Here is a 15,738-nt window from a genome sequence, read left to right as displayed (position 1 = left end):
AGGTCGGCCATGTTGCCGGGACGCGGACCAATCACAGCAAGCCGTGACGAAATTACGTCACGGCTTGCTGTGATTGGTCCGCGTCCCGGCAATATGGCCGCCCTGACCAATCACAAGCCGTGACGTCACGGGAGGCTGGACACGCGCTCATTTTAAAATGGGCGCGTGTCCAGCCTCCCGTGACGTCACGGCTTGTGATTGGTTGCGCCGCGGTCAACCAATCACAAGCCGGGAGGCTGGACACGCGCCCTTTTTAAAATGAGCGCGTTTCCAGCCTCCCGTGACGTCACGGCTTGTGATTGGTTAATGGCGGCCATGTTGCCGGGACGCGGACCAATCACAGCAAGCCGTGACGTATTTTCGTCACGGCTTGCTGTGATTGGTCCGCGGCCCGGCAACATGGCCGCCCTGACCAATCACAAGCCGGGACTTCGCGTAACCATGTAAAAGCGGGAATTTTAAACAAACAACGCTGCCGGTTCCTGCGCTGAAGTCCCGGCTGCGTCGGACAGGTGAGTATAGCGATATTTTTTATTTTAATTCTCTCTTTTACACATTTTAACATTAATGTTGTTCCGATACCCGATACCCGATACCACAAGAGTATCGGAATCCCGGTATCGGAATTCCGATACAGCAAGTATCGGCCGATACCCGATACTTGCAGCATCGGAATGCTCAACACTAATGATGAGCCAATGTGATCTCACTTACGACACTGTTGTGTGAGAAAGTTCTCACGCAGCAGAGGTGCGATTTTTTTCTCACATCCATTGACTTGCATTGTCGAGTCTTGTCCGATACACAAGGACAATTGCAGCATGCTGTGATTTTCTTCTCAATCTGACTCAGAGATTAGCATTGGTTGGAGTGCAATCCAATTTTTTCAGATTGCTCTTGTCTGTTTTTATCGCAGGTGAGTATGAGCACTAATAACCCCACATGTGTCACCGCAGCAAGATATTGCAGTGTGCGCCGAGTTCTACCAATTGCTGTTTGGTTACAGCCTATGTAGGTTTGCTCTGTGAAGGCTCCGACATAGGCTGGTGACATTGTGGGACATCGCTTTAACTCTTGGATTACCGTCGGACCTGTGGTGAGTATATTGGGTTAATTTAAATAATTAAAGAATGTTTCTGTTTTATTTCAAATTAAGTGTTTTATTCTCAGTATTTGTGTATTTATTTAACTCTTTACTTACTGGTTTAGTAATGAGGGTGTCTGGCTGACATCTCTGCATTACTAAACCTAGGGTTTGGTGTCAGTGACAGCTGCTGACAACAACCCCCAATCCCATTACCCTGATGCAACTGCATCAGGGCATCAGGAAGAGCCTGGTCTAAGAGCTAGAATTGGCCCTTCAAATATGTAATGCCATTTCCAGGGCATCTGAGAGCTGTTATTTCTAGCCTGGGACGGGGCAAAAAAGCATGAAAAAGAAGGTGTTGAACAAGAAAATTATGCCACAAAACTTATTTTGTTAACCTTTTTCGAATGTCTTTACTTAGCTCCAAAAAGTATTCATTGCTGTACAAAAACATATAAAAAAACGCATGCAAAAAAGCATGCAGAAGTGCACCAAAAACGTTTTTTCCATTGCAGTTTTGCTGCCAAAAAATTGCTAGAGATGCAGAAACATAGCAGAAATTTCTGCAATTAAACACTCAACGTGTGCACATAGCGCTAGGATCCCAGTTCCAGGGACAGTTTGAGGCTTTTCTCCTTTACTTAAGACTGTCACAGCGTGACATTGCCAGACCCTTGAAAGGCAAGGTTAGCATGGCCGAAATGTGGCAAAACTTTCTCAGCACGCCACAACATATGGCAACACCATACGGTGTGTATTAGCAGGAGACAGCATTACAACAACATGGTAAAAGAGTACATGTGCGTATGCCTCCATGTACTAACTAATGGGTCTGCCCAAAATAACTTCTGTGTCTCCAAATTGGACACATGGCCTGAGCTTGTCCATTTCCCCTTGAAGGTGCTTGCAGAGTGACTCAACACAGCTTGTGGCAGCTGAAACTCCACTATTGCCTGCTGCTGATCGCACAGTAATTCCAGCATATACAGGGTGCATTACATATGATGCAAGGAGCAGGAAGGCAGTATTGCAGACTGTAGACGGGCCAGCAGCAGCAGGGTGAGAACTCCAAGAGCACGTGCAGTGGCGTACTTTATCTGCAAGAGCAAAGTACTGCAGTAAGCAGGCGCCGAGAAAGGTCCGAGAAACCCAGCGCCTGCGCACTGCAGTGCTTTGCTCTGTCCTCAACAGGGCAGACAAAGTAAGCCTACGCCGAAGCCGTGACAGGAAGCAAGGAAGAGGATGTCATTGCATGAAGATGGGAGGCGCCGGACCGGGACCGTTACGCCCATTGGACTGCACCGGACCACCCCCCAGGTAAGTATAATGTAACTTGATTTTCTTATGTTTGAGGTTACATCTTGGGCTTATCTACAACATTACAGAATGCTGTAGATAAGCCCCTGATGGCTGTGGCCACAGCTTATATATGAAAAAGTAGGTGACAGATTCCCTTTAACAAAGGAAAATATAAAAAACACGGCTGTGGTGTTCACAATCCTCTTGCAATAGGACAAGCTGGAAGGCAAAACAAGTGCTAGTAATATCCCAAAAATAATAGGAATAAAAAAATAACTTTTAACCATGCCAAAGGAGTTGAAAAGAAAAATCTTGAGTGAGGAAAATAAGGGCTCTTTTCTGGCTTTATTAGCAGAGGGACACAGTGAGCGTCATGTTGCCTCCTTCCTTAACATTTCTAAGATGGCAGTCTGTTACAACAAGGTCAAGCAGCAGACATTGGGGACAGCAAAGCTACAGACCGGCAGAGGGCGAAAATGACTCTCCACTGACTGGGATGACCGTCATCTTATTCGAATGTTACTCAACAACCGCAGGATGACATCATGTGACCTACAAAAGGAATGGCAAATGGCAGCTGGGGTGAAGTGCACGGCAAGAACAATTTGTAACAGGATCCTAGAGGCAGGACTCAACTCATGTAAAGCTAGAAAAAAGCCTTTCATCAATGAAAAGCAAAGGAGAGCCAGGCTGAAGTTTGCCAAAGACCATACGGATTGGACCACAGAGGACTGGAGTAAGGTAATCTTCTCTGATAAGTCTAATTTTCAGCTTTGCCCAACACCTGGTCATCCAATTAGTAAGATGGAGACCTGGAGAGGCGTGCAAGCCACAATGTTTTGTACCCACTGTGAAATTTGGTGGAGGATCGGTGATGATCTGTGGATGCTTCAGCAAGGCTGGAATTGGGCAGGTTAATCTTTGCGAAGGACGTATGAATCAAGCTGCATACAAGGTTATCCTGGAAAAACAGTTGATTCCTTCTACTCAGGCAATGTTCCCCAACTCTGAGGACTGTTTTTCCAGCAGGACAATGCGCCATGCCACACAGCTAGGTCAATCAAGGTGTGGATTAAGGACCACCACATCAAATCCCTTTCATGACAGCTGAGGGTTGCAGCTCCCAGCTGTGAATTTTCCCTGGCTCATTATCAAAAATACAGGAGAACCCAAGCAGGTTTTTTTTTTTTATTATTTATTTACAGCACAGTAGCGGCTGATGAATACTCCCATCCGCAGCTCCTGCTCTTACTGTTGATAGCGGCAGCAAGTGTCAGCTGATGGGAAATGTAGCCCCATTAGCTGACATCAGAGACGGTAGGTAAACTTTTTACCTCCAATCACAGCTGAGCGCTCACGCTGTATTCTAATAGCATGGGAACCATGGCTCTCTGACCGGTAGGGATGATTTCACCACCGATCAGAAGCGCTATGCCGGTGTTTCCCATGCTGTCACACAGCTTGGGAAACATCAGCTTTTGTGCTGTGTATGTTCGGTTATATTCGGCAATTTAATCGATGATTAAATCGGCTAATATTGCAAATTCAGCGATCATGAGCAGAACTGAACATTGAAATATTCGCTCATCTCTAGCCATCATATTTTATAATGGCCGACAGTGTGGTGGTTAGCTAATTAAAACAGACAATGTGGAGGCCATATACCATAGGAGGCTTATTTAGGTCATAATATGGACAAATATTTTTATGCAGAGGGCATTTTAATAACAGTCTTATTTGCAACGGCACTGTGTCGGGATGTGCTGCATCTCACAGATCTTCCTTACCTGATCCATCTATCACAATTAACGACATCACTTTTTCCCCCTTACCGGAAGTCTGCTGCCTCGGAGTAACCCTTGACTCTGCCCTGTCCTTCAAACCACACATCCAAGCTCTTTCCACTCCTGTTGCTTCCAACTCAAAAATAATTCCAGAATACGTCCTTTCCTCAACCATCAATCTACTAAAATGCTTGTGCATGCCCTAATCATCTCCTGCCTCAACTACTGTAACATCTTTTTCTGTGGCCTCCCTGCTAATACCCTTGCATCTCTACAGTCCATCTTTAACTCTGCCCGACTAATTCATCTCTCTCTTCGCTACTCCTCCGCTTCTCCCCACTGCAAATCACTTCACTGGCTCCCATTCCCTCAGCGTATCCAGTTCAAATTACTAACAATGACCTGCAAAGCCATCCATAATCTGTCTCCTCCATATATCTCTGAACTAATCTTCCGATTTCTTCCATCACGTTATCTCCGGTCCTCCCAAGACCTCCTTCTCTCCTCCACACTTATTCACTCCTCACCTAACTGCCTCCAAGACTTCTCAAATATCCCCCATCCTTTGGAATTCTTTGCCCCAACACGTCAAACTATCAACCACATTCGGATCCTTCAGACGGAACCTGAAAACCCACCTCTTCAGGAAAGCTTGCAGCGTGCAATGACCCCGCTGCCTCCTCAACACTACCGGAGCTTCTGCCCCACCAACACCAGAGCTGCTGCAGACCCCCAACCTACTGTCTCCTTCCCCACCACCCTGTAGAATGTAAGCCCGCAAGGGCAGGGTCCTCTCCCCTCTGTATCAGTCTGTCATTGTTAGTTTGTTTACTATAAGTGATATCTGTAATTTGTATGTAACCCCTTCTCATGTACAGCACCATGGAATCAATGGTGCTATATAAATAAACAATAATAGTAATAATATAAAGAGGGAATCCGGAAAGACAAGCTGTGAATGTGAAAAGTCATCATGGAATCTGAACAAATTGGGGATGAAAATAAAGAATAGGCTCAATCAGACAAGATGTATAAGGTACCTAAATGTAAATGTTTACTTGTTGATACTGACTAGATCTCATGAGTACAGTTGGTTACTGTATGGTGCACAGTCTGTTAAAGACTAATAATAACCACTCCCATTATTTTCCTACCATTTCTAAAGAGATACTGGGAGTTGTAGGTTCGTGAGATACAAATGTGCATGGGCCTGATCTGACATTGCAAATGTTTGCGTAATCGGCTTGGTGATGTATTAATGTACTGATGGTGGTTCTGGTGAAACTTTAATGCACTGATCTTGGTTTTGTTGATATATTCATGTACTAATGGTGGTTCTTGTGCTGCACTCATGTCCTAATCATGGTTCTAGTGATCTATTTATTTACTGATTATGGTTCTGGTGCTGTATTTATGTACTATTGATGGCTCTGGTGTTCTATTTAATTATTGATGATGATTTTGGCTGTGTATTCATGTACTGATTATGATTCTGGTGATGAATACATCCCAAAAAGTATAATCACTAAATGAATTCATCTCAAGAGCCATCATTAGTACATGAATACAGCACCAGAACAACCACCACTACATAAATACATCACCAGAACCACCATCAGTACAGGAATATGACACAAGGACCACCATCAGTACATGAATACGTCTTCAGAACCACCATCACTACATGAATATGACAATAAAACCACCATCAGTACAGGAATATGGCACCAGAACCACAATTAGTTTTGTTCCAAAGTGTATTTGTCACATGACAGAATTAAAAACAATCACACATATTCATATCTATAATGAGGTCTGTTTAGTTTACATTAGGGTATCCACATAATGATGGACACCCTTATTGAAACTAATTGGCCCCCATTATAGTTACATTATATTAGTTTCCATGAAGATTTTTGTATCTAACATTTAAAATATAGGATGTCAGGGTTGAATAACACTATTTGTTCCCTGTATTGTGTAAATGGTCCACAAACAATGAATGATTCTATACTTAACATTAAAAACATACTCCCTGTTGAGTTTCACCCCTAAAATAATCACTTTTTTTTACTTTCGCTGGCCTTTTTTGGTTAAAAAGGTAGCAGTTCTAGAGGAAGTGGTTATCAGAGCGGGAGGAGGGGGGCATTAGGAAACCTGTTACCTTAGTCTTTAACCAATTCCTTTACATGGGAGCTGAGGGTTTATCTGAGGGGAAACCATCAGCTTCATCTGCCTAGGGCACCAAAATACCTTGTCCCGTCCCTGATGGCTGAGAGATTTGTTGATCTGGCAAGTCCAATTTCAGACTGCCAATCACACTGTTCTCCTTGAAATAAGCCGCTGGCCTATGTGTCAGTTGCCACCTTCTCATGGAGAACACAGGAGCGCTCATTCCAGTGCTCCCTCCTATATGGGAGTGCCAACTAAAATGACTTGTTAGGCCTAAAGTCAGAATCAACAATATATCATGCCTGTCACATAACTTAGATTTTTCAGAAAGACCAGAGTCTTTTCAATCTGCAAAGAGCTGTTTAGGAAGTTTTGGCCTTCATTCTTGCTCTTTGTCAATACAGAGTAAGATATTGGTTGGCGAGTGGAGAGACCATTGAGAGAGCTCTAGCAAAATAGTCTGAGCCTCTTCTTAGGGAGAAATTTTACTCACTAAGCAACCTTCAAAGGTTGCTCACCCAATCAACCACATCCTACACTGCAATGAAAAACGTCATGAACTGTGAAATAGCTGTCTGCATATGAAGGTCTTTTTCTTTTGGTAAAGAATGTCGTTTGACTGAATATCCAGTCATGTTAAAAGGCTCATTATGGGGTTGATATTAAGTTATTTATTTACAATCTCTAATAGGTGGCATTGGAGAGACAGATTTCTACCTTTTAGAAGATGCTAATTTACTCACCTAAAGGGATATGAGTTTGCTGGAAGTATCCAATCGTTAACAATACTAGCAATTGACTGATGGTATCTGCTGAGAACTGTATAACAAAAGGTGAAAAAACATTATGTCATCTAGAAACTCTGCGCACAAAGCTTCTTTCTCTCTATTGTTTAGTTTGCATTGACTAATAAGAGATGTCTTAACTAGGTGTGAATGTCTACAAGAAAAATAACTTCATAGCAACAATATCTCATTGCAGAGAGGCTATTCTTAATTTGATAGGTTAGGACATGAAAAGATCTAAGCACTTAATTAATGAATTAAGCAACTAATTAAATAAAACCTTGTGCTTGTAATTGAATTGAAAAATCAATGCAACCTTTGCCTCGAGCCATCCGTGGACTATGATGAGCTGCAAGATAATCAATAGCAAAAAAAGAGACTTTCTTCTTGTGTAATGGGGCCTTTGAGGCATAGCTTTGATATTTAGCTATCCCTACAGCAATGTATGAGGAGCTACAATCAAACACACAATCTATGGAGATGTTTTAAGCGTTTAATTTAAAATAGTGTCATTGTAGTCTGTTTTTTGATATTTAAAGTTATGGTTTAATTTTCTTAAATTTAATTTTGAACTTCTTTTTTATTTGTCCAACACTCATGTTGACAGCTACAGTGTAGATGTCTTTGAAATTGCAGTATTATGTGCCTCATAAGGCTACTTTCACACTAGTCCGTCGGTACGGGCCGTCGCAAACCGTTGGCTCGACGTACCGACAGACAGTGTGCTAAATGTAGCACAACGTTGGCAGCGGATGCAGTTTTACAACGCATCCGCTGCCCATTGTGAGTTCCGTGGAGGAGGGGGTGGAGTTTCAGCCGCGCATGCGCTGTCAGAAATGGCGGACTTGACGCACAAAAAAAGTTACATGGAACTTTTTTTGTGCAGACGGTCTGCCAAAACACGATGCATCTGTCGCACGATGCATGCGACGTGTGGCCATACGTCGCAATGCTTCGCTAATGTAAGTCTATGGGGAAAAAACGCATCCTGCAGACAATTTTGCAGGATGCGTTTTTTCTCCTAAACGACGCATTGCGACGTAGGCAAAACAACGCTAGTGTGAAAGTAGCCTAAAGGGAAAAACTGACCAACGTGCAAGCATTTCTGAGATCAAGAATGTGTAATCTGCAGCATGGAGGCCACATGTAAGGAGGTGGCGGGGACCCTCATGTACCTTTTCTCTCCTGAACAGTGTCCACCTGTGCCATATGCGGTGCTCTGATGTTTATCTAATCTTTTGCTACTGTACCTCCTGTGATGTAAATGTCTTTGTCATATGTCACGCATAAGCTTAGGGGTAGAGAAGAGTGTAAGGCTAGGTTCCCATTGCGTTAATGGGATAGCGCTAACGGACAGCGTTGCACGGCGAAATTAACGCCGTGCACCGCGTCCGTTAGCGCTCCCATTGCCGGCAATGTTAGAGCGCATTGCTAGCGCGTGTCATTTTCGGCACGCGCTAGCGATGTGCCGGTCTTTTGTAGCGTGCCTCGGACGCTGCTTGCAGCGTCCGCGGCGCGCCAGAGGTCCGTTCCCCGCTCTCGCAGATCGGGGATCTGCGAGAGCGGGGACGTTAACGCGGCCCCGAAAAAGACATTGCGTTAGCGCAATCCGCTAGCGCTCGCGCTAAACGGATTGCACTAACGCAATCTGAACCTAGCCTTAGTGAAGTCCAGGCAACCTGAGGGATAAGCTATTGGTAGGAGTTATAGTGTGATAATAATAAATACACTAGAATTGACATCCTGCACAAATGGGGGATAAATGTCAAAATACAAGGCTCAAAAAGTCAGGCCAAAGCGTAAACCCCATCATATATATGGACAGTATTAGGACAAACTGCAATATATACTAAAGAAAAGAAAAAAGCACCACAAGCAGTTTTTAAATATCCAAAATTGGCAAAATCTTTATTAAATATAAAAGAAACAGACAGGTACAGTAGGGACATGGGAATACATGTAAGAACACGGCATAAAACGTACCCAACGAGAGCCGTGGATGGCCATATATGAAGTATATTGGTAGAGAACCAAGTTATATCATGGCATGACCTTATAGATGACAATACTGGGCCACCCTGGTCAGAAACATGTCAGAGTTATAAAGTGATACAGTGCACATATTAGTATAATGACATACCAGGGTTGCACGTCCGTCACCACGCCGTCCACCGCTATCCCCGACGCGCGTTTCGGTTACGAAACCTTCCTCAGGGGGCATACCAAGCAGCTCACATGTGCTGTCTTATATAGAACAAGTGTGTCTCGCAAAAAGGGGGAGAAACCGGAAATCGGCCGCCATTATCATCACCTCCAAAGGCCCAGTGACATGAGAACCGGAACTAGTGGGGCGTTACCAAAATGTCACCATAGCGATGAAAACGCCATGAAAACTCATTGTAAGTACTCAAAAAAGATTTAGCGGCATAACACACGGATGTCACAAAAGTACCACTGATGAATTGCAAGTACTATTATAGTGTAGCACGTACCGTACCGGAAGCATAAAGAAACCGGAACTGCTGCGGCGTCACATACACATCACCATGACAACAGTATTGCCACAGATTCTCATTGTAAGTATATAAGAATACGATATAAAATAGAGACGCTAAAATAAAGCGTCACAGAAGCACCGCTAAAGCGTCGCTGCAATAATATGAGTACTATGTCACTAGACCTATGACGCACCATACCGGAAATGACAAAACATTGCCATGGAGACAACCAAAGCAACCAGGAGCGCCGCCACCCGATCAGCTGGTGCCGGAACCCATGGGGCCCCATGTGACCGAACAGCAGACTGACACACAGTAGGCGGAGTCCCAGTGCTCAAATAACACACACAGTGTAAACCAAACACCTTGAAACAGGACGGACAGCAAGGGGGGAGCACAAAATCAGCCTATGGAGTACAAATAGAGGTATGGAAATTTCTATGATAATATAGACTAAGTTCAAATCAAAATAAAATAATAGAGCAAAATCAAATGCAGACATAAATCACAACTGGGGATTACAAATAGTCAACCATATAGCATTGGGCAAAAATATATACATCCAATAATTACAAACAGTGTACAGAATATGCAATATTAATATATATAATATGTCCCGAAAAACCAGTCTCAAAATAGTGATGACTCCAGATGGACAGGCAGATGCACCGAATAGAGTGATCTCCCACATATGGAATGGAATAGAAATATCCTTGTCAGCAATATACCTCCAGAAATGAACCCCAAAAGGACTATAAATAATACAAAAATAAAAAGTTAAAAATACAGCATTACAAACATGTTAGGTGCACATGGGCGTGGCGACTACAGGAAAGGAGCAAAGGGAAGATTCTCATTCAGGCCATGTGGATGGACTGTCTTTAATGTCCATATCCAGCGTGACTCCATCATACCCAGTCGTTTCAATAATTGGCCACCCCGAATATTAATCCGAAGGGCATCTATACCACGTACCCGCAACAACGATCCGTCGCAGGCATGGAATAACTTAAAGTGCCTGGGGAGCGTTTTAAGGGTGGAGGCGTCCTCCTGCGTCGATGCCGCCAGAATACCTAAGACATGCTCACGAACACGGACCTTAAGCTGGCGAGTTGTTAGGCCAACATAAATTAAACAACATGGGCAGGAGGCATAGTATACCACATATCGTGTGGTGCACGTAATACGTTGTCTAATATCAAATGTCCTCCTGCCACTGGAGTCCGTGAAGGTAGAACATCGGTCGATATTCGAGCAGGCGATGCATCTACCACAGGGGACGCAACCCACCCCAGCAGAGTTAGCATCCAAAAAGGTCAACGGACGTGATCCCACATAGTGGCTCTGCGTCAAATGGTCTCTAAGATTTTTTGAGCGACGAAAAGTGATCAAAGGTCTATCGGGAAGAAACCTACTGATTATAGGATCAACTTTTAGGATGGGCCATGCTTTTTCAAGCACGGACCTCACCCTATTGGATTGGGAATTGAAGGTAGTGATAAACCTCACTTGGTCACCCTGACGTCCAGTCCCAGTTCCAGTCCCATACAATAATTGTTGACGAGGGGTATACTTTCTTTTCTTTAGTATATATTGCAGTTTGTCCTAATACTGTCCATATATATGATGGGGTTTACGCTTTGGCCTGACTTTTTGAGCCTTGTATTTTGACATTTATCCCCCATTTGTGCAGGATGTCAATTCTAGTGTATTTATTATTATCATTTCTTTCTGTGTTATGCACAGGTTTGGTTGATATCATTATGGACTTCCGAGCCAAAGAACAATCCTGGCTCACCCAGATGGATCAGGTTTTTGGGGGCAGTGGGAATGGTGCACAGGGGCCGGGTGACTCGTCGTGGGATGAGGGATTGTCTTCCATGCGGACAATGGTCTCTAAACGGACTAGGATGTGGTGGAATAGATCTTTCATGCAAAAATATGTGGAAAACAAGATGATCCCTAGGGGCCTTAGGGTCCGCATGATTCCATCATACCCAGTTGAAGACGGGGAATTTATTACTAAATGGGAGGATGCCTGCAATGTATGTTCATTAACACTTATGCAGCTGTTGATCAATCTGAATACTACCAATATTACCTTATTGGACAATCAGATTGATAAGGCACAGGTGGAGCTACGGGCCGGATGTCCCTCTGATAAAATCCAGCAGTTTGAAAAAGAAATAGACAAATCCATGGACACACTTGTGAAAAAGATCCAAGAATCCCAGATTTCAAAGTACAATAGGGATAGTAAGGATTATCAGATGCGAAAGGTGTATCTTTGGAGGAACAAAAATAGTTCAGGCATCCATAGGACTATATCCAGTACCTCCATATCATCTGCCAGTGAACGTTCTGATATCTCTGCTACGTCTGAAGGAGCAGCAGGTGGACTAGATAGAACTAGATTCCAGGATCATTCCTTCCATCCCTATAAAAGATCTGCTGTTGGATCATCTTTCCCCAGAAATAGGGATAATAAGGTGATCAATTTAAGTGATTACAATCTGTCTGATGCCGATCTGCGGCTCCTTGGGAGGGGTCTATCTTTCTCACCTGCTTCTAAATTTGACACCTTCACAGCGGTGAAAGATTTAAATATATTCGCCAGGTCTTTGCTGTTTAAGCGCCATTTCTTTAATAATGATTTACATCTGTTATTCCCCACAGAGGAGGAACAAGATGCACTGAGGGTTTTGGAGGAGTTGGCGCTTGAGCATCTTCATGAAGGAGGTAAGGTTCCTCCCTCTATACGTCCTCGCTCCAGGAAGTTTCCCCCTCTCTCTACATGTGCCAACATAGATCTTTTTGTCCGGGTGGTGACGGAGGAACTCAATAAAATATTCGGGGTGGCCAATTATCGAAACGACTGGGTATGATGGAGTCACGTTGGATATGGACATTAAAGACAGTCCATCCACATGGCCTGAATGAGAATCTTCCCTTTGCTCCTTTCCTGTAGTCGCCACGCCCATGTGCACCTAACATGTTTGTAATGCTGTATTTTTAACTTTTTATTTTTGTATTATTTATAGGCCTTTTGGGGTTCATTTCTGGAGGTATATTGCTGACAAGGATATTTCTATTCCATTCCATATGTGGGAGATTACTCTATTCGGTGCATCTGCCTGTCCATCTGGAGTCATCACTATTTTGAGACTGGTTTTTCGGGACATATTATATATATTAATATTGCATATTCTGTACACTGTTTGTAATTATTGGATGTATATATTTTGGCCCAATGCTATATGGTTGACTATTTGTAATCCCCAGTTGTGATTTATGTCTGCATTTGATTTTGCTCTATTATTTTATTTTGATTTGAACTTAGTCTATATTATCATAGAAATTTCCATACCTCTATTTGTACTCCATAGGCTGATTTTGTGCTCCCCCCTTGCTGTCCGTCCTGTTTCAAGGTGTTTGGTTTACACTGTGTGTGTTATTTGAGCACTGGGACTCCGCCTACTGTGTGTCAGTCTGCTGTTCGGTCACATGGGGCCCCATGGGTTCCGGCACCAGCTGATCGGGTGGCGGCGCTCCTGGTTGCTTTGGTTGTCTCCATGGCAATGTTTTGTCATTTCCGGTATGGTGCGTCATAGGTCTAGTGACATAGTACTCATATTATTGCAGCGACGCTTTAGCGGTGCTTCTGTGACGCTTTATTTTAGCGTCTCTATTTTACATCGTATTCTTATATACTTACAATGAGAATCTGTGGCAATACTGTTGTCATGGTGATGTGTATGTGACGCCGCAGCAGTTCCGGTTTCTTTATGCTTCCGGTACGGTACGTGCTACACTATAATAGTACTTGCAATTCATCAGTGGTACTTTTGTGACATCCGTGTGTTATGCCGCTAAATCTTTTTTGAGTACTTACAATGAGTTTTCATGGCGTTTTCATCGCTATGGTGACGTTTTGGTAACGCCCCACTAGTTCCGGTTCTCATGTCACTGGGCCTTTGGAGGTGATGATAATGGCGGCCGATTTCTGGTTTCTCCACCTTTTTGCGAGACACACTTGTTCTATATAAGACAGCACATGTGAGCTGCTTGGTATGCCCCCTGAGGAAGGTTTCGTAACCGAAACGCGCGTCGGGGATAGCGGTGGACGGCGTGGTGACGGACGTGCAACCCTGGTATGTCATTATACTAATATGTGCACTGTATCACTTTATAACTCTGACATGTTTCTGACCAGGGTGGCCCAGTACTGTCATCTATAAGGTCATGCCATGATATAACTTGGTTCTCTACCAATATACTTCATATATGGCCGTCCACGGCTCTCGTTGGGTACGTTTTATGCCGTGTTCTTACATGTATTCCCATGTCCCTACTGTACCTGTCTGTTTCTTTTATATTTAATAAAGATTTTGCCAATTTTGGATATTTAAAAGGAGTTATAGTGTGACAGTGCAGAGTCAGAGGGGTATAGAGTAAGCATTTCCTGTAAAGGGAGAGAAGCCCAGGTGGTCTTGCCCAGAGCAGGACGTCTGCATCAGTGAGCACACAGATTTCCTTGGTCATGGGGGATACAGCTGCTATAGACTGGAGAGCAGTGGTTACAGGCATCGGCTCAACGGGATCGTCCCCAGGCAGAATACGGGGCCCAAGACCAGGATGGGAGCTGATGAACAGATGGGACTCGAATGGTCCATAGAGACAGCAGGAAAAAATCCACCCATACAGCAGTAAAGACATGTCGCTTATCTCCCCATGTACAAGGTGCCGGGTGCTCACTGACTGACTTAGTGAACTTGCCCATGACTACCACCCCAGGTCACCTTTTTTACACATATAAAGCATTACATGCTTGTGTTTACTTGTCTGTGACCTGATAGTTCAGTCACCAATAGTCCTAAATTTGCAGGTGCTCTTCAGAGAAATTCGGACAAGTCCCATTTAAAAAAATGAGGTGGGATTTATGTAAACCGTGCACAAAAGTGATCATTGCCACTAGCTTTTGGTTATTACTGGTGGAACTTAAACTTCACTATTTTAGCAACTTAAATGTTGGTAAGGGTTCACAACAAAATCTTACTGTTTTAATGCAGAGAATGGAGGACAGTCTCTTGGCTCCCTGCCCTGCACTGATCATAGATGCCTTATTTGAAGGATACAAGTGAGTACCCTAAAGTCAGCCTTATATGGTAGATTATAAAAGTAAAGCCACATGCAAAAGTGGGAAAGGGGAGAAAACATGCATGTCAGAGGACATGGAAATGTGTGGAAGTGTGCAAAAGCTGGCAGCGCCAATGGCCAGAGTGGGGTCAACCAATAATCTGGAAATTGTTTAGTCTCCATCGATCGGCTCAGTCTGTACGTCCACACCCTCCAAGGACACATGGGCCAGTACCAGCATAATGAGTACAGTCTGTTCCACCGGCAATGTCACAGAATCTTTGGGCAGTATCAACACTTTGCCAAGATGCTGGCAAGCAGTGGGTAACTTCTTGATTTGGCTGACTTGCACGAGTTGCTGAAACACCTTACTGGCTGGATCAAAAGTGGTGCAGGTCCAGTTGTTTTTATCTGGGCCCTCAGCCAAGAAATGTCCCAATTCTTTTAGCACGTTCATGCCCAGGGTTAGAGTGGGTCCTCCTCCTCTGGACCCCTTGGTCAACACTATTCACCTGATCTGGTCCAGCACACAAAGTCGCTCCCCCTGCATATCTTCCATCACCATTTGGTTAAGCTTGATTTCCCCTGACTAGCAGATGGCAGTCTCTCTCTTCTCATTAATGACAAAATAAGGTATTGTATAATAATGTGCATGAGAGCCCCGCACAAATGATTGATGGGGACATATCACTCAAATGTACATACATGAGGTACTTTTGATCATGAACTGATGACTGGACATAATCCTTTAGGATTATCTAGCACCCTTTACCACCATCACAGTATCATGACCACATTTGAGAGTTGGCAGGGCTGGATTTTTAAGAGCCTTTAAAATTGGTTCCTTTTAACTTCCTTGTAAGTTGGAAATCATTGCTTTTTTATTTGATATTGGTGATAAAAAAACAAAAATTATCAACCAAACTGCAAGTAAAAAGCAACCGCCCATCATTCATGAGGAAACTTTGATTTATAAA

This window comes from Ranitomeya variabilis, chromosome 5 (genome assembly GCF_051348905.1).
Source record: "Ranitomeya variabilis isolate aRanVar5 chromosome 5, aRanVar5.hap1, whole genome shotgun sequence".
NCBI lineage: Eukaryota > Metazoa > Chordata > Amphibia > Anura > Dendrobatidae > Ranitomeya > Ranitomeya variabilis.
This window is presented reverse-complemented; position numbering follows the sequence as displayed.